The sequence below is a fragment of the Aplidium turbinatum genome, chromosome 4 (assembly GCF_918807975.1).
Source record: "Aplidium turbinatum chromosome 4, kaAplTurb1.1, whole genome shotgun sequence".
Lineage (NCBI taxonomy): Eukaryota > Metazoa > Chordata > Ascidiacea > Aplousobranchia > Polyclinidae > Aplidium > Aplidium turbinatum.
In genome coordinates this window covers 42,515,829-42,539,777 of record NC_137475.1, presented here as the reverse complement: position 1 = coordinate 42,539,777, position 23,949 = coordinate 42,515,829, and the positions used below count along the sequence as shown (strand labels likewise).

General features: G+C 37.7%; 1 pseudogene across 1 annotated transcript; it reads right to left on the bottom strand.

Moving 5' to 3' along the window:
• Window positions 1-1,612: 1,612 nt before the first annotated feature.
• Window positions 1,613-9,262, bottom strand: LOC145768082 (atlastin-2 pseudogene; annotated as a pseudogene). Its single transcript, XR_014288903.1, has 2 exons — window positions 9,013-9,262; window positions 1,613-4,516 (listed from the first exon to the last, which is right to left on the bottom strand). The product of XR_014288903.1 is annotated as an atlastin-2 pseudogene (transcript).
• Window positions 9,263-23,949: the final 14,687 nt, after the last annotated feature.

The window sequence follows — 23,949 nt, the reverse complement described above, 5'->3', positions numbered from 1 at the left end:
CAATCTAGCTATGTTTGTGCTGAAAGTATATAAACATTTACCTGCACTACTGCTCCTAGGTGACCAGTTGCGACACATATCGGTGTCTAAAATGCAGCACAGCAAGTGTTTGTACAGTATTTGTTTACTTAAACAAAGTGAAACAGAAAAAGAAACATTACTGTATTCCATGCCCTTGAATCAACTGTATGTCCTCGACAAATTGGCTACACCAGAAAACATAAGTGAGGGATAACAAACGAGCGTACAGTAGAAATAATCCTTTGACAAACACAACACCGAGAAAGCAACAACGAAAAAGCAACACGCGCAAGACATCAACTTGTTGAACCATGGATTGGATAAGATCAAGCAACCACACGAGCTCACTGACAGATTTAAAAGAACCTTATCAATATCAGCTGATGGGTCGCATCTGCAAAATCGAACATTAGAGGGCCGATAAACGTTAGTCTGCAGTGCGTTCAATACACCAGGCCTTTTTTGCATTGATTCACCGTCTGGAGACGTCACATTAGCATAATCCGATGAGGTTGAAACGATTGCTAGCTGAGTAACCTACCCGTGACAGTGACCGTATGCACAAACAATCAAAGAATAAGCTTTCTAGCCAAGGCAAGCAAACATTGGTTAAACGTAACGAATCTAATGACCTGCGTGGGCTTAGAATATATGAGGAAAATCTACGTTTAGTCTACTGTACATGGCAGCAAAATGATAAATTTATGCATAACACAGCCAAAATATCAAATCTATCACGAAAGAAACATTTTCACAGATTGTATGTATATTGCATGCGTCCATTACATGAGTACGTATAGCTATTTTGGGAATCAAAACGTGATACTGTATGAAGATAAACCATAAAGAAAAGTCAGTTCTATGTTATGCTGTGACACAGCAGTTACCGGTAGCTGATTAAAAAATCCCATACGGTCGTTCATGAGCAGTCTATGATACACCCCCTTCCAACTAACAACACAACAATGCAGCACAGAAGCATAGTTGAAGGCTTAAAGTTACCTTTTAATTGGGGATTTTTCCTTTTCTTAAAAAAACTACCCAGAAGCGAGCATCGCTGGAATTGCATATTTGACCTTGTCGAGCAAAAGCTTCACAATCAAAATTCACAGCTTCATACATCAAAGACAAAATTCTGCAAGAGATTCTTACTTCATTGAAAGGTTTCAACACGTTTAACCGCCAACTCGGTTAGATCAAAACTAAGTCAAAACAACTAGATCAAAACAAGTTGTTTGAATTTTTGTCTATTAAAATGTTTTTGATAGATGCAGAAAGTCAACACCGTTTTATTTTTCCCTCAAACTTGTACCGGCGACACGTAACCTACTTTCTCAGTTACAAAACAGATTGTTTAATAGAAACAAACGTTAAACAAAATAGTTGGGGGTTTTAGTCAAGATATCGAGGAGTACAGGCGAAATGGAAGACGAAACGTTAATCACATGTTGCTTCTGATTGTTCAGTATTTACATTTAGATGTTTGTCGTATCCAGGCCTACACCTGGTGGTTGACACATTGAAACAAAACAACATTTAGATGATTCGTATCAGACTCAACTTACTGACAGTGAAACAATGGCAAGAACAGTGGTTTGGCAGTCGAGTATATTTTTGTTCTGCATGCATCAGTTTATGCAATATTAAAATCTTTGAAAACAGTATCGAACAACGAGGTAAATTCCTGGTAACTTGTTAACATAAACAAAACCAATGCAAATCTGAAATGCTGCATATTGCCATGGGCAATGATTATACACAAATTTAAAATAATATTAGAGTTCTACTACAGCAGTAAAGGGCTGGCTGATTGTTTTAAAGCTTTATCGTATGCCTTATCGTATGTACTTTTACGTTCAGTGATCCATAGCATGTCATTTATGACCTAAAGTTCTCAACTAAACATATGACAAAGAGCATAGACTATGACAAGCAGTTTCTCTGAAAGCACTACTAAAAGTTGCCAATAAAACTAAGGATTTATATTCATAAAGAAAATGAGAACAATGTGAGCTTTATTAAGAACAGTGCATTAACACATCGTACGATTTTCTGCAGTTGACTGACCTAGTACGGTAGCTAACATTTCTCTGAAAAAGCTTTCTTATCACCATCTTTGTGAAATCCATTATTTTTCAAGCCAAACTTTCTAAGCATTTGTTATCCACAACGAATAAATTGGTTATCTTACACTCCTGAAAGTAAATTGATCAATTCAATAAAAAATGACAAAAACTTTGCAATAGTCTTGGTGCTGCGTGATCCTCACTATAATTCAACTACTGTGATGCTTTCGTAAAAAGTATATGTAATAATGTACGTATATATATACTGTATAAGTGTATAATATACACCAGTACAAGACCCATTCGAGTTGGGCATATTCATATCACAGGCCCAGTTCCAAGCATAAATCATGTCCACTGCCCAGTCCATATCAATAACAATCAAAATTACAGTATATCCACATTCGACACATTGCCAACAACTTGACAAATTAAACAAAAAAAAAAACTGTAAATTGCTGAGGCGCAGTTAATCACAAGCACAACAAAACAACTGTCCACTCAAAATCCTGTTTCAACACATCAGTACCTTGCAAAAATGCAAAATCATATCAAACCGATAGTTCTAAGTGATATAAACTCGAAATAACTTGGTCAGTACAATCAGTAGCTTGACAAGTGTTACATATTCTAAGGTTTTTCCATCTTTATCAAAGACAGTTTCATGAAAAGATGTCACAAATCAAAAACTCTCAAAATTAAACAAACAATTTTCAACATAAAATAATAATTTAAACAAAGCTCATGTTGAGACGACTCACAATGTTAATCAACTTTGGGATTTGTGTTGTTTCCGACAAGTTGGCGCATTGTTTCTTGGCGCAACTGTTTGGCTCCTTGCTCAATTAAAGTTTGATAGACGTTTTGCAGCAAATTTTCCCAAATTAAATTCGCCACTACTTCAAGGGATTGGCCAACTTCTTGATACTGACCAGTAAATTGAACATAGCCCCACACGAGGATAGAGACCAATGAAAGGATTACACACGCGTTGCACAAGGTAGACAATGAAGCAAGATATACAAACCCAAACAAACCTGACAGTAAATAAAAAACAACACCAACAGTCAAAAACACACCCGGGGTTTTTACATTTTTGAAAACGTTTTTAGCTGCATTTGATTGAACATAGTGTTCATACGTCTCATTTATATCTTCAACCAACTTCTCACGGTATTGTGAGCTGAAATCTTCTCCTCCCATCTTCCTTGTGGTGTCAAAACATTCCATGGAAAGCTGTTGATATTCATGATGTTTGTCTTCAACAACTGTTGGATTGATAAATGGACATGTACTCCCGCAAACTTTATCCATTGAATCTGAGTATAGCTCCCGAGACTTTGCAACAGCCGACAAGTTATTAGCTTCAGCTGTGGCTTGAAGCATCGTCTTCGGCTCTGGCAGTTTTTCCCCATCATATATTTTAATGTACGAACGAAAATATTCCACTAACTCTGAGCAACAAATCACAGTTCCATTAATTCGTTTTATTTTCAAATTTTCAGCAGACAACAGAAGTGGAGCAAACAATGCCATATACTCTCTAAACTCAGGAGTAATGTCTTTCAGGGCTCCTTGAAAGTGGGGATTAATAGCCACAGCCAAGCCAGGATGAGGCATGAGAAAGCAAGATAAATCTGTGAAGCATGATCGGATATGGCTCCGAACACGTTGCAGTTCGGCATGTTGTTTCTCGGTTAATTCTAACCTTTTATCTAGCAATGCATTGCCACCTTTCAGGCCATACTCATATTCATACGGGTAACTCCAATCTCGTACCAAAAATTGTAAAGATTGGAAAGGTTTGACGGATGAGTCTTCCATGGCCAGCCTTCCATATTCCGTGAACAACTCAAGATGCTGGAAATCATCTTCCTGAATGTTTTGTGACAAGTTGTACACTTGAACAGAACTGGTCATAGTGCTCAATGCAAAGATAGTTGCGCAGTCCTTGACTGTGGACGAAGAGTCAAATGCCCCTTGAGTGTCCATCAAAACAACGGCTACTTTTTCACCATCAGGGATCTGAATTTGGAAAACTTCACTCCACATTAGTATACCAGTGGTGACACGATCTGAGCCTCCCCTCCAGGAAAACCCAGCCAAGATATCTTCATCTTCACCAATCCACTGATCCTTCTCAAAATTATACAAGTATCTCAAAAGGAAGTTGAGTAAAAACGATTTTCCTTTACGAAAAGCTCCAGCAACAGATATGACAACCACTGGAAGATCCATAATGTCTTTTTGCAGCAACACACAGTTAATTGCATCTTCATCCAAACTAAACGTATGATCTTCATTAACAAGAACAATTGGAATTGGTCTTCCACCTTTGTAAGTGCTAGGAGAGAGCTCTTCAACAGAAGATTGATTTTCTTCTTCAGAATTCATGTTTTTCTTTACCAAATTAATATATACACGTTGTTCTGAAATTATTTAAAGTCAAAATTAACATGTAAGATGAAATCAAACAAGGTTTATCTTACATTCATAATGTAACAAATTATAGAAATCACAGATTTTTTTTTTCAAAATAGTTGCATGAAGAAGACCATAGATACAAAACACAGCACACACATAAATACTTATATAATGTATATTTTGCTGTCATAACGGTTGGTAAGAAAAGTCTCCTGAGTCCTGAGTTATATGTACTAAATAGCTTCCATGAGTATTTCTTCATGGTCCATGATCTCATATATGGATTATGGATGTTTAAGACAACTTGTGATCTTTTTCCTGTACTCTCTGTGCATATGCAAACCATCGCAAAAAACAACTGATAACATTTTATTTCAAAGCACTATTTAATGTTGCTGGTAATAATGTGACGATTTCATTTAACAACTGCATATATATAATCAAGTTTTGTATGTTTATAGTTGACTACATAACAATAACAAAGCCAACACAATGTTATGTTTAATATTTGCGCATAACATCAGAGCTTAAGCCTTTTGAAAATCATCCAAATATATATATACTTTTTTGTGCAAATATAAAACATCTTAAATGCACACTGGCACCATGTCAGCCGAATCGCTGATTTGTTGAAGTTGTCGACATCATGCTTTAACTGATTTATTGATAAACTTAAACTGCAGTCAGAAATGGCTACACAAGTGATCCATTTGTTCAAAAGAAGCACAAAAAACAAGGGGATATTTTATGACTCAAATCTCTTCAACAAGGCCTTTCAGATAAATTAAGATAACATTTTTTAGCATGTAAAAAAAAGATATATGAAGCAATGTAGTAGCAATAGTAGTCCAGTTTTAATCCAGTGATGTTCCCATTACCAAGGGTGGCTGGATTCATCTCCAAGTGCTGCAATCATCTTCACACCCTGCTTCCACATCGATCTATCTAACGCATCCTGTCTTGTCAAGCCCACCTTGTTACTTTTCTTTTCCACGTTTTCTTGGGTCTTCCTTGTTTTCTACGACTCGGCTCCGCTCGCAACTCCAGCGCTCTTCTCAAAACATCATCTTCATCCCTTCTTAAAACATGTCCACCATACAGCTTCACACTCGTCCATCACACTCTCAGTTCTTCTGAAAATTGTCAATTTGTTTTCCCGTAAGCACCAATGCACCATGTCTCACTTCCGTACAGCATTGCAGGTCTTACACAACTAGCATAAACTCTTCCTCTCATTTTCAACAGAAATCTTCTACCACATAACCACTCTCGATACTCTCTGAATTTGACCCTTAGACAAACGTTACTCTTGCAGTCACTGCAGCATAACAACAACCGCTGGAATTCAATCTATCTCTTAGATAGCAAAACGCATTCACTGATTTAACTTCGTCATTCAGCTTTTCAACTTCGTCATTCCGGATCTGCATGCCACTCTCTTCATCTTCGCACATCTTCCATGCACCCACTTTCTGCATTTCATACACATAACAAAATTTTCCCTTACTCTTTTGCCACATACGCCACAAGGGTCGATTTTGCTCATTGTGGTTTCCCTTTCCATTTCACTTATTACAATCTTTGTTTTTCTGATGTTGACACGCATACCGTACCTTTACATTGAAGCGACTCCTACCAGTTCTCAAATTTCTCTCTCAGATTTTCCATTGTGTCACCCAAGAAAACCAAATCATTGGGTACAGTATCTCCATCAATGAATTTTCTCTTACACATTCGGTAGGCCTACCACATCAATCACAAACATTAGACAGGACATTACCCTGGTGCAAGGGCATCCGCAGGTTTTCGGTTAGGGGGGGTCAAGGTGGGTTCACTCTGCCCTTTCGGCCGGATGCAAATTTTTTTTGAAAATTTGACCATTACACCATCCAGACACTTTATCATTTTTATCAGTGTTTACATTTCTACGGACATGGCTACCTAAAGATACGGCCTGATTTGTCACATTTTGCAGAAATTTCCAGATTATGCTAAGTTTTGGAGAATATTAAAATAAGTTTTTCTAAAAAGTATATTTTTACACTTTCTTTACTGTTTTCCCCAGATGACAAAATAGATTTTAACATCCTCAGATGTTGAAAAACAAAGAAAATTTGATTTCGAAGATTTTAGTCAGACTGTTAATTTTTGAATAACAGTCTGATTCAGCGTTTTTCAACTTACTTTTTCTCATTTGCTACTGCTTTTCCAAAGTAAGAAAAAGCTTTTATATCATTAAGAGACAGCAAAAAGTAAAAAAATCTCAGAAATTCTCAGTCAAACACTAGCAGTAGCTGTAATCAAAATCTGCAAAATGTGACAAATCAGGCCGCATCTCTAGGTGGCAATGCTACGGATTTTTATCAAAATTGGCCAGAGCAAAAATTATCAAAGTTATATAATCGTTTTATTGCATACTATTATCGTGCTCAAGTGACCAATGCGTAAGGTGTAATATATACATTTGGGGTAATAATACACTTTGTTTTGTCATATCTGTGTGGTTTCCGCAGCGACCGACTGCTAGTAGTTCCAAGAAGAGATAGTAAAGGAAGGTAAGAACAGAGAAAAAGAAGCATTTGAATTACGCGATGGTATTTGGGAGTCTATAATCTTTATAACCATACACAGAAAAAAGTTATGAGTTGTGATTATATCAACAGAAAATTTGAAAATTAGCGTCAAGTATTCAGAGCAAATACTGGTGGCACCAGTGAGGAATACTATCGCCGCTCCATTTACGTTCCTTACATGGACTCTTTAATCCAGTCTTTGAAAAGCCGCTTCTCAGAGACGAACATGCCGGCATTCATGTTATACCGACTGCATCCAGTGCAGATGGAGAAAATTGACCGTTCAGACTACAAAACCCTGGTCAAAACCATGCACCAATTCTACAACTTTGACAATTTTCAGCAGGACGCTATGTCGTGGTATGACATAACCATAAAAGGAAAATCTCCTCAGTCCGAAGACCAGGAAGAATTGGAATTTGTGGACTTGGTGAAAACTATGAAACTTTTTCCAGCTGTACGTCAAGCAATGATAACATTACTGACCCCCCCCCCCCCCGCCACTACTTGTACGGTAGAAAGATCATTTAGCGCAATGAGGCAGGTCGTCGTCGTCGTGTGAGCGTCTGGGGCCGAGGGTCTATCCTTTTATCACCCCAGATTCACGATGTTCCCGGACTACACTGGAAGGCTACTAGAGAGCAGCCAGTCTTTGGTTTCATCATCCATGACACCCAGACCTTCCACTCCGTTAGGTGGCTTGAAGATGGAGCAGTCATTGATGATGTGGTCTGCGGTCTGTTCCTCGGCACCACTTCACAGGAGGAGGAAGGGGCCATTCCCCATTGGTGCATGGTTGAGCGGAAAAGCCCGACGCCCGTACGGAGACGGTTAAGGCGCACCCATGCCTGTCTTGGTAGTGTTAGACCGATGGGGCGTGTGTCGGCGTCGGGGATGAACGAATAGAGTCTGGTGGCGGTTGACTTCCATTCAGAACTCCATTTATGGTCCGCCCAAGCAGCCGCAGAGATGTCTTGTACATCAGTTTCGTTGATAAGAAGTTGAGCGGCTGGCACGAATGGGTCTCTTGATTTCAGTCGACGAGGGTGCTCGTTTGGGAGAGCAGAGATCTTGTGGTGGAGAAGGTGGTTAGGCTCCAGTGCCCGTCGACCGAGGGACAGAGTGGCTTCTTCGCGACGAAGCTCAGCGGGTTGAATGCCAGCGAGAATGGGGAGACTGTCCATTGTCCAATGGTGTGGGACGCAGGCATCCGGTCACTGTGCGCAGGGCGCTGTTTATGGCAGTGTCGATGTTATGGCAGTGAGCACTGCGGCACCAGACAGGTGCACAGTACTCTGCTGAAGAGTAGACAAACATGGCTCAGATCAACCATGTCTAACGACAGGTTATCCGGGCTGTGGAAGGTGAGTGTCCACAGAAGCCGAATAAACTCGGACAAAAATTCGTTCATCCAAAAAGACATCAAAAAATTCGGCAAAGACCCACGTCGACTTCACTTTTTATTCAAGAACTGTTTAACTAAACTGGTGGCTGATTGTTCTTTTCTGTATGATTCAATGTTACGAACAGCTTCATTGAATTCACGAAATACGAGATGATTTTATCTGAAACTGTGAATTATCCTTCTTCAGATTTATGTGAAATAAAGCCAGTGCCAGTGCACTAGTAATGTGGTTCTGAGAGTACAGGAGCTCAAGTTGTCGAATTTTGCGATTACAGGTAGCTCGTAGGTATCTTCGTAAATTAATAGAGGAAGTGGGATACTCCCGAAGAAGGGTGATGATCACAATCGGAGAGCTTAACCAGACAGTCATCACTCGTATCACCTTTACCCCTCCCCCCTTCAGAAAATTGCCTATTTTTGCATGTTCTCGCTTTTTCATTTTTCATCCAACAATTTTCCAGGGGGGGTCAGCTGACCCCATTTGCCCCTATGTGCGGACGCCCATGCCCTGGTGTACACTAACCTTCATCAAAAACTTGGCTTGAGAGGGCAGATCCAACGCAAACTCTTGTCTTTGCACTGTCATAAAATCAATCAATCATTTTCTCAAATTAAGACTCATTACTGCTTGCACGAATGCCTCTATTCAATTCAATTTATTTTTCTTTGTCAGAATGCAAAAGAAATAATATTGTGAAAAAGAAATACAGTAACAAAACTAACAAAAGGAAAAGGTGGCAAAACCTTAATGGTTATACTTTAAAATAAGTTGATGAATTAGTTAAGAATCAGTCGCCTCCTCGTTCCTGGAACAACTGGAGCACCAATTCTTAAAGCAATGAGAACACGACTGAACCCAACATCACAAAAACAAACTGGTAATTCAAAACTCTGGTATTTCTAGAAAGACGCGTAAGGTACTAGTACATGTAAAAAGCTTTAAACACAAAGACTTAATTACCGAAATTGAGAGTGGAGCTTCTACGGTAGCCTACCGTGACACTTGTCGTAAACTGTTGTTGTTTTATTGTCTATAAATTATTCCATTTAAAAGGTGCTGCACTGCTGCTAAATGAAGAATTGAACACTTGTTTCTCAAGTGCGTACCTAGTTTTGTTATAAAAATTGTGGCCTATGACAGAAAAAATGCGAATTTAAGTAAGGGTTGAACTTAGATTTATGACAACATCATTCTAGCTTTGGGTTAATTAACGTAGTAATCACATAAAGTACGGTAAGTGTTATTGGAAGTTTTGACATCAGTCTGTGATGAACAAAATTTGAAAACGGAAGAAAGAAAATACGGAAAGGGGAAAGTCTCAATCACGGATCCTCCTGATGCGAAAATAATTAAAATAATCAAGAGAGAATAGCTTAGCCTACATTTGAAAAAAAACCGTATGAATAAAAAAAAAGGAATTTTGAAAATTTTTACATGTAAATCAGTTTTTAAACGGAAATATTTAGAACAAACAGTAGAAATTTGTTTTTCTTCTTTTTGTGTTTTTGATACGAAATGAACATTTGGTATGAAATATATGAACATATACATAGGCTCTATCCTCAAAATAGGTAAAGGACGTTTAAACAACTCTACTGTATATTATATTTTATAAACTATAAAGAGACATAACTCAGCAACAACACTACATTTAACATTATAAAAACAAAAAAACAATAAGCTAACGTTTTCGGCTAGTGATACAGCCCTTTTCAAGCCTACAAGAGAATATTTTTTAAAAGAAATAAGCCTACAAAAGAATCATGCACTCATAGAATCATGCACTCATAGAATCATATATTCACAGAATCATAATAATAAAATACTGAATCATAGGCTACACTATCACAGCAAAAATATGGTCTAATCTAAGCATTGAGAAACTTGCTTAACTAGCTCACACAAAATGATAACTTAAAAATTACGCAGCACAACGGGTCAAGTAGCCTAGTTGAAAATTAATTAGGCTAAATGTTCTGAAAAGGACTTAAGCAGATTACGCAAGATGGACAGAAGCACAACACGAGATAGTAGCACAAACACAGCAAAAACACGGTAAGCACAAAGACGTGACAATTCAATGAAAAAATTGTTAAAAGATAGGAAGCTCCGCGAGCAAATAATTGCCTGGTGAGCCTTGGGTTGAAAGATTTGATGCCTCGTGAATCTTAGTGTCGAAACTCGTTATTGTTCGTTAGTGTTCGACCGAGTTCGACTCTAAATTTCACGAGGCATTGATTATCAAATCTTTCAACCCAAGGCTCAGCAAGAAAATCACTTCCAGGTGGCCATGGTGGAATCTAGTTTAACCTACGGATGCGAACGCTGGACAATAGGCTATGTAACGAAATACAGAAAATGTTAGAGCAGGGGTCGGCAACCTTTTTGAGCCGCGGGCCAATTTGATAAAATAAAATATACTGGCGGGCCGTAACTGCCGGGACAGCTTTTCCGAAACGCGAATATCTTACCTTTAAATTGCACGGCGTTTTACACTCCTATTCATGCTTACATAATATGTTCATTGATATGATAAAAGGAATTTATTACTTTGAAACCGATTATTAAAAGAACAAATGTGTGTAACAATTTAATGTGAATGTTGATGTTGTTTGCATTTTTTTGCCAAATTGCCAAAGTCAGTTTTGATATTGGAACAAGAAATTTGTAAAACATCATTAACATGTTCATCAGATAAACGTGATCGAAGTTTATTTTTTGCAAAGTTCATCTTGGAAAATAATTGTTCACAAAGATAAGTGTTCCCAAACATGGATGCAATTTTTTTCGCATTATCTCGTAATTTCGGAAATAGGGTTGCAGATACATGTTCTTTGTAAAACACTTCCGGAGAAGTAACGTGAAACTTCGACTTTAACGTTGTATTACTTATTCTGAAGTTCAATCAGTTCCATCTGCACGCTATTGTCCGCATCGGCTGGATCCACATCAAAAGGTGTTGCCAGTAACGCGATTTCGTGTTTGTGCCTTCGCATGTCCTGAAACCGTGAAGCAAACTGCTGTTTGATGTCAACAATAACCTCCACATATTTCAACGTACTTGACGGACTGTTGTTACCAAGATTGGAAAAATGTGCAAAATTAGAATTACGAAGTTGGTGTTCCCAAAGTCGCAGCTTACATTCAAATGCAGCAATAGAATCATGAAGAGAACTTATCAGGGTCCGCGACCTTGTGATTTTAAATTCAAATCGTTCAAATGGGTTGTTAAATCCACCAAAAAGGCTTTTTCTTGATTTCCAGCAAAAATTTTTTTTTCTTGATTTCCAGCATTGTGATGTCATCTGGCTTGTTCAAGATTGCATCATCTTATTGAATCAGTCTAGTTAAACTTTTGCACAAAAATGAAACGTGTGCAATGAAGCATATAATTTGTAGCACGAGGTAGTATCCGTGGTTTTGTTGCACTGTGATTTTAGCATGCGAAAAACAATTTATTTATCGTCGCGGGCCGACTTGCGTGCTTTTGCTTGGAACTGCTCGCGGGCCGGAACGAAGCGCTTGGCGGGCCGAACCTGGCCCGCGGGCCATAGGTTGCCGACCCTTGTGTTAGAGGCTGCTGAGATGTGGTTTCTCAGAAGAATGTTGAAGATCTCTTGGACTGAAAAGAAAAGTATCGTAATGACAAAGTTACGGAATTGGCAGAAACAGAAAGGAGATTAATAACAATAGTTAGAAGGCGATAGCTGGAATTTGAAGGGCATATTCACAGAGATGAAGATTTGGAATGATACAAAGAAAAAGAAGCAGAGGTCGGCAAAGATTAACTTATTTAAACATTAAACAGCTTGAACCAATGGGCCACAAACACAACAATCAAAACTACCGATTATGTACGAATGTCAAATGACAGGAAGTTTGGAAGACCATGATCGCCAACGTTTGCATCAGATCAGGACATCATCATACAAAACACAGTAAACAGAAATATTTCGCACAAAAACCATGGCAGCAACAGACCAAAAGCTCACCAAAGTCAGCTGTGGGGAAATAGCAAAGTGTTGTTACGAGGGAATCATTCCATCCACTAGGTTCCGCTGAGTGGAGAGCAGTCTTGAAATGAGATGCTCAAGCGTAGTGGCGTAACCAGGGGGGGGGGGGGGTTAGGGGTTACAACTTTTGGGTGTGACGTCACGATATTGAGAATGATGCTTTCAGTCAAAAAAAATTGCCTAATTTTAAACAAAATTGCATTAAAAGAGCGAGTTTTGCCAATACCAAACATTCAAACATCTCAGCCAGGAATTAGCAACAAGAAAACATAGAGACTTAGTTTTATTTCCTAAAAATGCCGAAGAAAACACGATCTTATCCTTTTGCTATGCCACCGGACATCATCATTTTACAGGAATATTCATATCCACATTTTTGTTGAAAATGCTCTCAGAATGCACCAAATTCAAAGTAATTTTTTAAAATTTTCTGTGGGAGCGCCCCCAGACCCCCCGCCGCTGGTTCGTCAACCCTCCCCCCCCTTTCAAAGTTCCTGGCTACGCTACTGCTCAAGCGCACACCCCGTGAGTCGAATCAGCGCCGCTTCATTACTCCAAACACGAGCCAGCTCTATCTTTAGTCGAGCGCTGAACTATACTGAGCTAACGTGGCGCATGCATTGAAATGACTGCTTTTTCATTTAGCGTCACTTAGTGGATGAAATCAATTTTGGTCAACAACCACTTCAGCAAGTGAAAACTTCATTTAAACAACCTGCAACAGAGTATGCGTAAGCTTGCCTGGTCTTTTTTACCAACAGGACTAGAAAAGCGACAAGAAACATCTTTCATTTCTTTATTTTCGAAGCGCAAAATCTTCTTTGGTCGTTTCACATTGGCTGCATGTACGGAGTTGGAATCTTCACATTAGCAGATTGAGGTTTTCCCTTGTTGAGATGATTGAATTCTTTCCAATTTGCTGAAGAAGATCTTGAAATAAGAAGTCTATAATTCCATTGCAAACGACGACTTGAAATCAATAACTTATAACCAACTAATTCGTGGACTGATTCAATAAGATGCAGGTAGGTCATACGCACATACGCATACGTTGCTCAAGCGCACACAGGATTTGGCCGAGTTCAACGATAGAGTAAGAGCCTGCGTGATGCTCTGGGCTATACGGTCGTGTCACACACGATGAAGATGAGAACAAGGCCGTTCAGAAAATAATTTGGGGCCGGTACCAATGAGATTCTCGGATCCCAAATCAAGATACTTTTTAGAAAAATGCACTATATCCTAAGAATTTCCGGAATTTTTGTCAACTTTTGGGCCCATTAAAATGTATCGGGCCCTTAAAATCCTTCCGGGCCGGGGTTCAAAAGTACTTCTTTGACCCCCCCCCCTGTCAACGCTACTGCATAAGGATCTGGGTAGTGTGATGATTACCTGCGGTTTTTTCTGTTTCATGCCCTTCTTCATGTGAAAGTAATTTGTCATAGCATACTATACGTAGGCTAAATAAAAAAAAGGCAAATGATCGTAACTCCGATTTGAGATAGCCTAAGTATCGACAAAGGCTTAAATATTTGGTTTCTATCATCCACTAGGTTCTATCAATCAGGTAAACCTATAACAAATTCGCTAATGAAACTTAATCGCAAATGCATTGTCTAGTGCAGGGCCGTGTGAGCACTATCTTTCCTCCCTTCTCCCCCTGAAATTCCCTAGTTTGGGCCCTTTTTTTTAGTGACCGTGCCTTAAACGTTTCTCAAACCATGGTTTGCGAATTCGGATCAATCAGACTTTGGCTCGGTATCAATTCTAAAGTTTAGGCTAGCTGGTAAACTAAAATCTTGTCCAAAGTCTTGGTGTCTGTCTCGGTCTCGGCGCGTTTGTGTCTCGTCTTGACCGTATTTTTAACTAATTTTACATCGTGTGTCTTGGCTTTTCCTCCAAGAAAACAACGTGAGTCTCGGCCTAGCCTCGGTCCTGACATGATAATGTCTCATTACAACACTGATATTTCTTTTTTTATGAACACTAACGAAATAGACTTGATTTTACTGGTTTCGTTGATTTACTGGTACTAGATTTACTGGTTGCGTTGATTTAAAATAATCGTTCCAAAAGATGATCGACAATCCAAATCTCCTTGACGCAGCCTCAGCTATGAAATGTTGATCTTTTGTAGCAATGTTGTCACATTTTTATTTCAAACAAGCGAAAAACGCTGAACCAACAAGATGTGGGTAGACCCCAAAACAGAAATAGGGCTCTCGACCAGGCGTTTTGGAAGCGGTAAATATGCCTTATGCTATTGTTTATCGGGTTTCTGTAGTACTATTTACATCATTTTTTTTTATATTTCAAATAGTCAAAATACATTAAGAAACTAAATAAGTGGGCCCCTAAACAACTTTATGCCCACAGCGAGGGAGATACAGGGGGCGGTTAATACGGCCCTGGTGTGATGCAACAAGTTTTTGATTTGCAGCTAGAAGGAGCACATGACGCTTGTATTGTAAACATCATCAAAAAGCAGCCTGTCCTGAAATGTTTTAAAAACACCGCTTATTTATATACAGTATTTGAACAATAGTTTATTACTGTGAAAACAATAGTGCGCTTGCACAAAAATTGCAGCAAATCCATATAAAACGAAAAAAGTTTGTTTTTAAGTTAGGCTAGCTTGGTGCGCAAGTTTCTAAGCAACGTTTATTGAATTTCAAAAATATTTGTTAATGTTTAATACTGACAGATTATAGGCTATCACTTCTGTAATATAAGTACTAATATCAGCTATAAACTTGTGAGTCATCTCAGTCATTTCCGGAAGCTGCAGGCTTAGATGAAGGATTTTCAGAAGAAAACCTGTTTTCTCGCGCCTACCTATAAGTTATCCAAACTGAACATAGGAGCCGGAAAGAGGCATTAAAATGTGTGCTAACGTGTCAATTTAACAATATTTTTAAGACGCGGATAAGTTGCTCCTTGCTTTAATTTTTAACAATAGCCTAGACTAGGCTTTACCCTAAAGTGAACATCATAAATATGCGAATTTTAGTGCTTGAATTTCGAAACTTTTCTAATATCAATATTTTAATTTTTTTTTTCTTCGTAAAAATCTTTATCCTCTTCGCCGCTCGAAGGATCTTAAAACTATTGGCGGTGCCTTAGGAAGGAACTATTGGCGGTGCCTTAGGAAGCCACTGATCCTCAAGCTCTCAGATCATCTTGAAAGCTTTGATAGATGTCAAGGTCATGATGCTAAAAAATATCAAAAACGAATTTAGCAGCAAATGGAATGAAAGCCACCTCAATAAATTTAGTGACCAAAATAACGATACGAACTCTGTTGCTTTTGACACTTGTAAAATTTCCTATAGTTGCACTTTTCAAACATCGCAGAGTAGAAATACCTTATTTGATTGGCAGTTAAAAGGATAATTTTCCTTCACTGCAAATGCATATCTACACAAACAGCACAAAAAACAAAAACATGTTTAAAGGCGGGTGTTTTAACAAATGTTTATCACAGTGTTTTATAGTTTAAGAGCAAACTCGATTTTTGAAACGAATATTTTGCAAGTCATTAAACTCTTCTTGTCCTAATCAAAATGCCGATGAAAGTCGGTATCTGTTTCACCCCGCAAGGTTTTCGATTTACGACTTCGTGACGAGACGATACAATATGACGTCATTTCCAACTTTAAAATTACAGACAGCTGCTTGAAGCTTGAACCACAAGCCAAGCGGACTTCGTACAACCATTCCTAAACCAGACAGCAAAATCCATCATTTTTACATTGTAGAAATGACGGATTTTGCTGTTTGGACCGCCACTAGTCACGACAATAATGACAAAGTTTATTGAAAGTGGTGGTGAACATTACCTAATAAAGTGGCTGAATTGTTGAATTATAAGTTTTTTCAATAGGTTTCAGAATGCATAGCACGCATATGAGTTGCTTTTATCTCGACTAGCCTACGTTAAGCGAGGTGACATTTGTTTTTTAAGTTTCAAAAGTTGGCTGATCAGTTTTGAAAACTGACTTTCATGATTGTCAAAAGTTAGCTTTCAACGTTTACCTGCTAAAGCAGTAAAATCCGTCATTTTTGCATTGATTCAACGTCTGCAGAAGTTAAATCAATATAAAAATGGCGGATTTTGCTGCTTGGGCACATTGAAAGGTAACAAAAAAAGAACTCTTTCTAGGTGTAAAACATTTTCAGGAGTTTGAGAGCTACACTTCATGAAACGACTGACAAAACAACTGACTGAACTTGTATTACCAATTCTAAAGACAAATAAAACCTAACAACCACACGGCAACAGAGTATAATAACGTGAACATAAACTAAAAATCAAAAACGTTTTCAGCCATACTCATGTCAGAGAACCATGTTAGTTGTCAGAGATGCATGTCAGAAACTCATAAATTGAAATTACAAAATCACATGACGCATAATTGTGCAAGGTGAATGTGTTTTTGCCTTGTTTATTTTTTTGATTTTGTGTATGTAGATCAGTTTTGTAATTTCAATTTATGTATAACATCAGTCAGTTGGTTACTTAAAAAGGGCTAACATGAGTATGGCTGAAAACGTTTGTAATTTTTAGTTTATTTTCATGTTATTATGTTAAATGCGGTCTGATTGTTACGTTTTATTTGTCAATGGTTCAGAAAAATCACCTCAACCAAAATTGTGTCACAATTCTAGAGAATGTGATCAAACTATTTTTTCAACTAGAAATCTGCAGACGTTGAATCGGTGTAAAAACAATTAGTTTGCTTGCTAGGTTAGCGATAGGTGAGAGCATGCTTTCATTCATCTTTATTTGTCATGAGATATACTGCAAGCGCCAAGGCGGAATGGCCACCGGCGGAGAAGAGATTAGTGCAACTTATCAGAATAATGTCAAAACTGCTTCATTTAGTACGAAAAAGAAAAATACCGTATTTATAGTAAGAAAAAATAATCTGTTTAAAATATTATTTCTGAGTGTTCACAAATCATCAAAAACAAAGTTCGAACAAACAATATCGGCCATGAAATGACTAAATGCAGCAAAATTGGTGTTTTTAGGGCTTTTTTGCAACATATGTATTCAGAATACACAAACTTAAAAATTGTTTTGAAAACAAATGATTACAAAAAATGATAAAAGTATTCGACAATGTGCATCTCAATTTTCTCAAATGTTGTGAGGTATTCAGCGGTTGAGTTGTTAGCCATTTGCCAGGGCCGGCTTCTAAAATCCAATCTTATGCTTTTCGAGCATCAACAAAACGAATGCCAGATGCGATTAAATGTTTTTAGGGCCCTTATTTTTAGTAGGTACAACCAGTTTTAACCAATTGCCTTTGTCGAAATTGTTTAATCAACAGACAACGTCAACAACGACTTTTAAAGTCTTCTCCCTGACTTGGATAATCTCCTCAATATCTTGTTGCTTGAAAACGATTCAATTTGGTTGTAATTTAGGGTATTTGGTTTTATAACCTTGCCTTGGATGATTGGTGCAAACAAGTCTTAAGGGTATTTGTACTCTTATAATAAGGTGCACACGAATGTGCCAAGGGACAAACACTGTCAGAGAGCTAAAGGGCACACAAGGCTGAAATTCCTTTCAAACCTTATCTAGGGCTTAGGAAAAGCCTCAAATCTTAAAAGTGCAAATTTTGTCTCTAAATGTTAAAACAGTGACAGCGCTTTGTCATTTTCGGAGAGAAGTTGCTGTGTAGAACTACAAATTTTAATCAAGACGTGAAAACGTTAGCATCTATATTTTTTTGCAATATGACAAAAGCCTTCTTGGTGTTATCGGCGTACTTTTTTTTATCCTGGACTTTGCAAATGACAAAAAAAAAAGTTATAACACAACTTTATTTCACTGTGCTGCAACTCGGTTTTCTGCTGTAGCCTAGTAGGCTATTATTACGTTGCTTGTGGTCAGGTGGTAAAACAGTATCGATATGAAGTTACGTTGAATAATTACACAGAAGTTATCTGACAATAAATACTATAGATGCTACAAAAAGTGCTCAATACCAAGCAAAAAAGCCAAGCAGAGCAATTCACATCAGATATAGTTATTACATTTTAAAACCTCTACAGCCTGTTTCACCCTAAAAGGGGATCATCAGAAGGTCAAGTAGATTTAGGTCAAATAGATTTTATTCAAATAGAAGTTATCTGACATAATTATGTCTTGTCATGTAACGCTTGGAAATAGTTTTCGGAAGTTGTTTTCCTTATTCATGTGAATCGCTGGAGTAATCAAGAACACAAAAATTAATTTCCATCCTGAATTGAGGTAACCAGAACAATTTAAACAGCTTGAAAAAGTATTTCTTTGTACGAAACATATTTTGATTTTCAAATTATATCACTCAGAGTTTGAAGTAAAGATTTTGTAAAGCAGATGTTATTCGTTATCAAGCGGTTTGCGAAATAAACAGATTTAATATAACTTAATTTAAAAAAATCGTGCGCTAAAATAAACCACGGAGCACGACTAGAGACTTAGTAGCTAACGTGGGTAAATCATGGAGTCAGAAATTCTACGAGATCGTGAAACTGTGGGGTGGTAATGCTTAATGTTGTATGGATTGTTAGCATTTAAACTGATAAAATGGAAGCTTTATTGACGAAATTCTCACTGTTGCAAGATTGAATTTTTTTGCAAGGGTTTCTCGTAAAAAAGAAAGACTTATTGAGACCAAAATAACATGCAGTAATTTGAAAGTTTGATCATTATTAGCTTAATAACAGCAAATTCAATGTCTTTAACCGAAAATAATTGATTTCAAATTTTCTTTAGCATTAGATCTCTTTCTCTAATCACCACACTGAGAATATACATTGTGCCAGCGGTCTCTTGAAATGAAGTTGTCTTGAGTGAGCAACTCTTCTTCGTCGTGTGAGCCTCTGAGGCCGAGGGTCTACCCTTTTACTACCCCAGATACTCTTTGATGACAATTCTAAGTGAAAAAAAACAGACACTTTCCTTATTTGTGCTTCTGGTGCCGGAAATCAATTCAGCTCAGTTGAATGGTTAGGCTATTACTTCTGACAATCATAAAGTCAAAAGCACTGGCACGGTTGTAACACCTTCAGAAAAATTTAAGATGAATAGAAAATTGAAAAAAAAAATATTTTATCATCTCAGGCTATGTTCATGTTTACGCAAACTGCCTATGTAACCCAACCACGTATATACTAAACATGTTTACTGCTAATGTAAACATGCTAATGCTATAAAACGTTGCATAGAATTAATTTCCTCTAAGTCTAACTGCTCAAGACTGCTTTAAAATAATTTACGTTCTTGTGTGTTTCCACGAGCATATATTTTATTGCTTTTATGACTAGCTGTCACAAATTCGTTCGGTTACTCGTTTAAACTGCAAATAAAATTTTCACTCAAAAACGGTGAATGGTATTTCCTTGCCAATGCTAATCGCAACCTTTGCCTCAGTGACAGTTAGCACTTGACGCATTTTCATGATTAATGTTTGAAAAAAGAAGAGCAAATATCCCAGACAGCAAAATCAGTCATTTTTATATTGATTCAACGTCTGCAGACGTAATCTTCTGCCTGTGGTGTTGCCAGCTTACACAAAGCTTCTCCAATGTACCATCAAGGTTTATATGTCAATAAAAATGTTTTTAATGCTTTGATGTCCTCCAACCATGCTAATACCTGACGTTTTTGCTGATCACAAACTGCAGCAAAAGAAAAACAACTTCTATTTGAATAAGCATTTAAAGTTCAGCCACGGCGCCGATCCCTATAGGACAGTGGGGACATGTCCCCACCATCTTTTTACATGTCCCGACCATCTTTTTACATGTCCCCATCATCTTTTTACATTATTTTTGTAACGTAAAAGGGAAAATATTACCCGAATGTCACAATTTTACCAGTCAAACGTTTAAAATATATTGAAAGGAGGGGACAACATTTTTGTTTTATGCGAGGAAGCCCCAACCGTAGTAGAAATGTTTTATTAGGCAGAGAAACCCTGGTGTAACTCGCAAATTGTATTTAATTTGGTTACGCCAGGGCCACACAGTGCAGAGTTTTAGAATTACTTTGAAAGAGTCGTACAAGCATGTAGTGCAGTAAGTGTAGCTTGTGTTACTTTTGTATAAGAAAAAAACTATTTTTTCAGTTATTATTACATTGAGGTTAAGAGCTGCTGAAATGTCTTTACCGGTTTGGCAAAAAATTGTATATAGGAAAATCAGCAGTTGGAAGGCTGGCAGGCAGCATTTTCAATTGAAAAAACTCTTACCCTACCCAATTTTTAAAAGACTTGTCACGTTCCAAATCGTCTTCAGTATGGACATGGCCATGGTCAACCTCCTAAACTTCAAGATCGATCGGTCAGAGTATTTTGCAGACATTGACAGCTAGCAGCAAAATCTTACTGACTATTTCAAGTCGATCGATCTTGAGCACTACAAGAATCACTCTTTAGTGGAAAGCTACAATCACATTTGGTAGACGATTATCTTCAGTTCTTTGACACAGAGTCCCTTGCACAAGATTTTCGAATGATATTCAAGAAGATACCATCCGCTGTTCGGCAAATGTTTCCGCAATTGGAACTTTTGCTCATATCACCAGCCCGCTCGTGTTCAGCTGAACACTCATTTTCAACTTTGCGACGTATCAAAACTTTGTTACGATCTACCATGACACAGAAACGGCCAAATCATGCAATGGTCTGCTATGTGCACAATAAAGTTTTGAATTCGATCAACCTTCATTACAAGCCAAGGATCAACCAAGGACTTCGTTTTTAATTCGCCCGAGACTCGTTGCCGAGTTGCAGTGTTTGGACTTCTGCTGTCCAATGCTGACACAGACAATTAAAATACATCGCATTAGACTTGTAGCCTATCTACTGTAGGCCTATTTGTTTGTTTGTTGAACAGACCCCAATCTTTCAGCTCGCTTCGCTCGTCTGCCCTTTCTTTCCTAGTAAATGTCCCCACCAATCTTAGAGAGCGATCGGCGCCCATGAAGTTCAGGCATGGTTCAGGAAAGGAACGCTTTCCGTGACGGTGATTCTATTAAAAGGGAAAGTGAAGCCAGAAGAAAATTTTAAGTTCATTTTATATTGCATTAATGCTTCACTATTTCTTAGTGGTTATTTATAGGATAATAAGTTATTTTGGTTTGATCATAGAAATTTTGAGTTTTAGCTTTTTTCATTTTTATCTGGTTTGGAGATCTGTTTGAAAAAATAGAATATTATTTACTTGTAAATAAAAAATTACTATAATTAAAAATTACTATAACTTCGGCTGCATTGCCGAGTGGTGAGAGCCCTGGAAATGTAATCGAAAGGGCGCCGGTTCGACACCGTTCAAGAGCATACGGCTGTATTTTTGGCAGGACACTTAAAGACATGCCTAAAGGTGGACATGAAGATTGGTTTCCTTGCCTTCCCGTCCACTTAATCTAAATCTTCAATCACCCAGCGTACGCCTGGATACGACAAACAATACTGTAACTCTTAACTTTTTCACTTTTCCGTCTATGTGATCAAAAGTAGAACCCCACTGATGAGACAAAAGATTTGCAAATTACTCCCGGGCCATCCTGAATGACACAACTAGCGAAACAATTCCAACTGTTTGGTAGCAAAGGACAAACATCACTAAATTTTAATTTGCTTGACAGCAGTGAAGTCACGACTGTTTGCAACCACATAGCATTGCAACACATGATCTACAAACTTTTTATTACGTCATAAAGCGGTGATCTTTGCCATTTTGAATAAGCTGTCCACAAAGAACTAAAGAAGCTTTTTACCATCGGAATGCCATTAACTAGCCCATGCCATGACCAATGCTAACATCACTGGCTTGCACCAAAAGAATTATTGTCCAGTTGTTAACAGTGGAATTTAACCGAAACTATTTGCCAGGAAAATATAATTTCAAAGTTATGCAAGTTTTGTTCAAAGCATTCCAGTGACAAAATCCGTCTTTTTCAACTAGACAACGTTTACAGACTTTAAAGAAGTTTCGTTATTTACTACTTGTGATGCCATGGGGCAATTTTTCATTGCGTTGGGATTTGCTAACTCAGCTGTAAACCCAATCTTGCATAGCCTACGTTTACGGGCCACAATTTCAAGCAACGACTTCGCGAACGACTTCATTTCAGACTTTAAAAAAGTACTAAACAGTTGACCTGTTAGTGTATTGTGGTATTTTCAACAGTGACGATATAACGCAAAGCGCCGAAAGCTAGGATTAATTTTTACGCATTATTTCACGTCATAAAGCGGCATGCTACCGCTATGTCTTGGTGCAAATCTTCCTTATCACCGGATTTAGGCTCTTGTTTTTTTGCTACAATTGAGTGACAGCAGAAAATACGTTTTGAAGCAAGCACAATGCCATTTCCTGTTTTTGTTTGGATGCTTTTGCACTGCTTTGCGATGAAACGCAGCCAAATGGAATTAATGACTCTTCTGAAAATTTTCTTCAAAGGATTACTCCTTTCAAGATACAATACCTTTTCTGATAAAGCTAGCTTTTGTAGCTGACTCATTAGCCGCATCGATTAAAACAAACCGCAGTTAATCATAAACTTTGCTTGATCTATAAATAACAGCAAATAATGAAATGGTTAGTAATCTATTCATGCACATTCTGAATAAAAAAATGTACTTATCGTGATTTTGTGTCAGTATTTCCTCTTATTTGTGACCACCATACTAGTTCGTTTATTACAAGTTCAGAGTAACCTGGTTAAGTGGTGAATATTAATCATGGCGACTATGGTATTAACATGGCGATCTTCATACACAGGCCATGACAACCTGCAGCTTCAAATTTGACCGAAGGCCGACCTGTTAGTAGCCAAAATCGCCAGTGTACGTTCATAGTTTTAGCATTAGTTAATAAATACCGTCTTTGTACATGTTTTATGTGATTTTGAGTTACTCGTGTGCTTTTGTTACCACTCAAAAAACAAACTAGACTTTTGCACTTGTGCTGGAAATCTAAAAAGCGTCTAGGAACACTGGTAATTGGGATAGAATTGTTATTTTTTTAACGTAAAATTAGAAGCTTTGCAGGTATTTAAGATTCAGTGATCACACTTTGGCAATTTTGGTTCTTACAACTATTATTTCAAACAGATATAAAGTATTAGCTGAGAGAGCGAGCGAGCGAGAGAGCGAGAGCGAAACCAGAATATTGGGAGTTTTGTCAAAAGCCAGAGATTGTCATTTATTTTTGCCAATTGTTTTTAAATTTATCCGCAGAACCAAATAAAAATATTGTTTTCATGCTTGAAATAAAAGCTAATCCTTGCCGATTAATATACATTAGTCATTGCCATAAAGCCGAATTCAACATATAAACTGCAATTTATCTTTTAAACAAAAACAATTCAACGATTTTGCTTTTCGGACTCTGTGACAATGCAGAAAGCAAACAACTTGCTCCTTTTTCTTGTTTCTTTCTT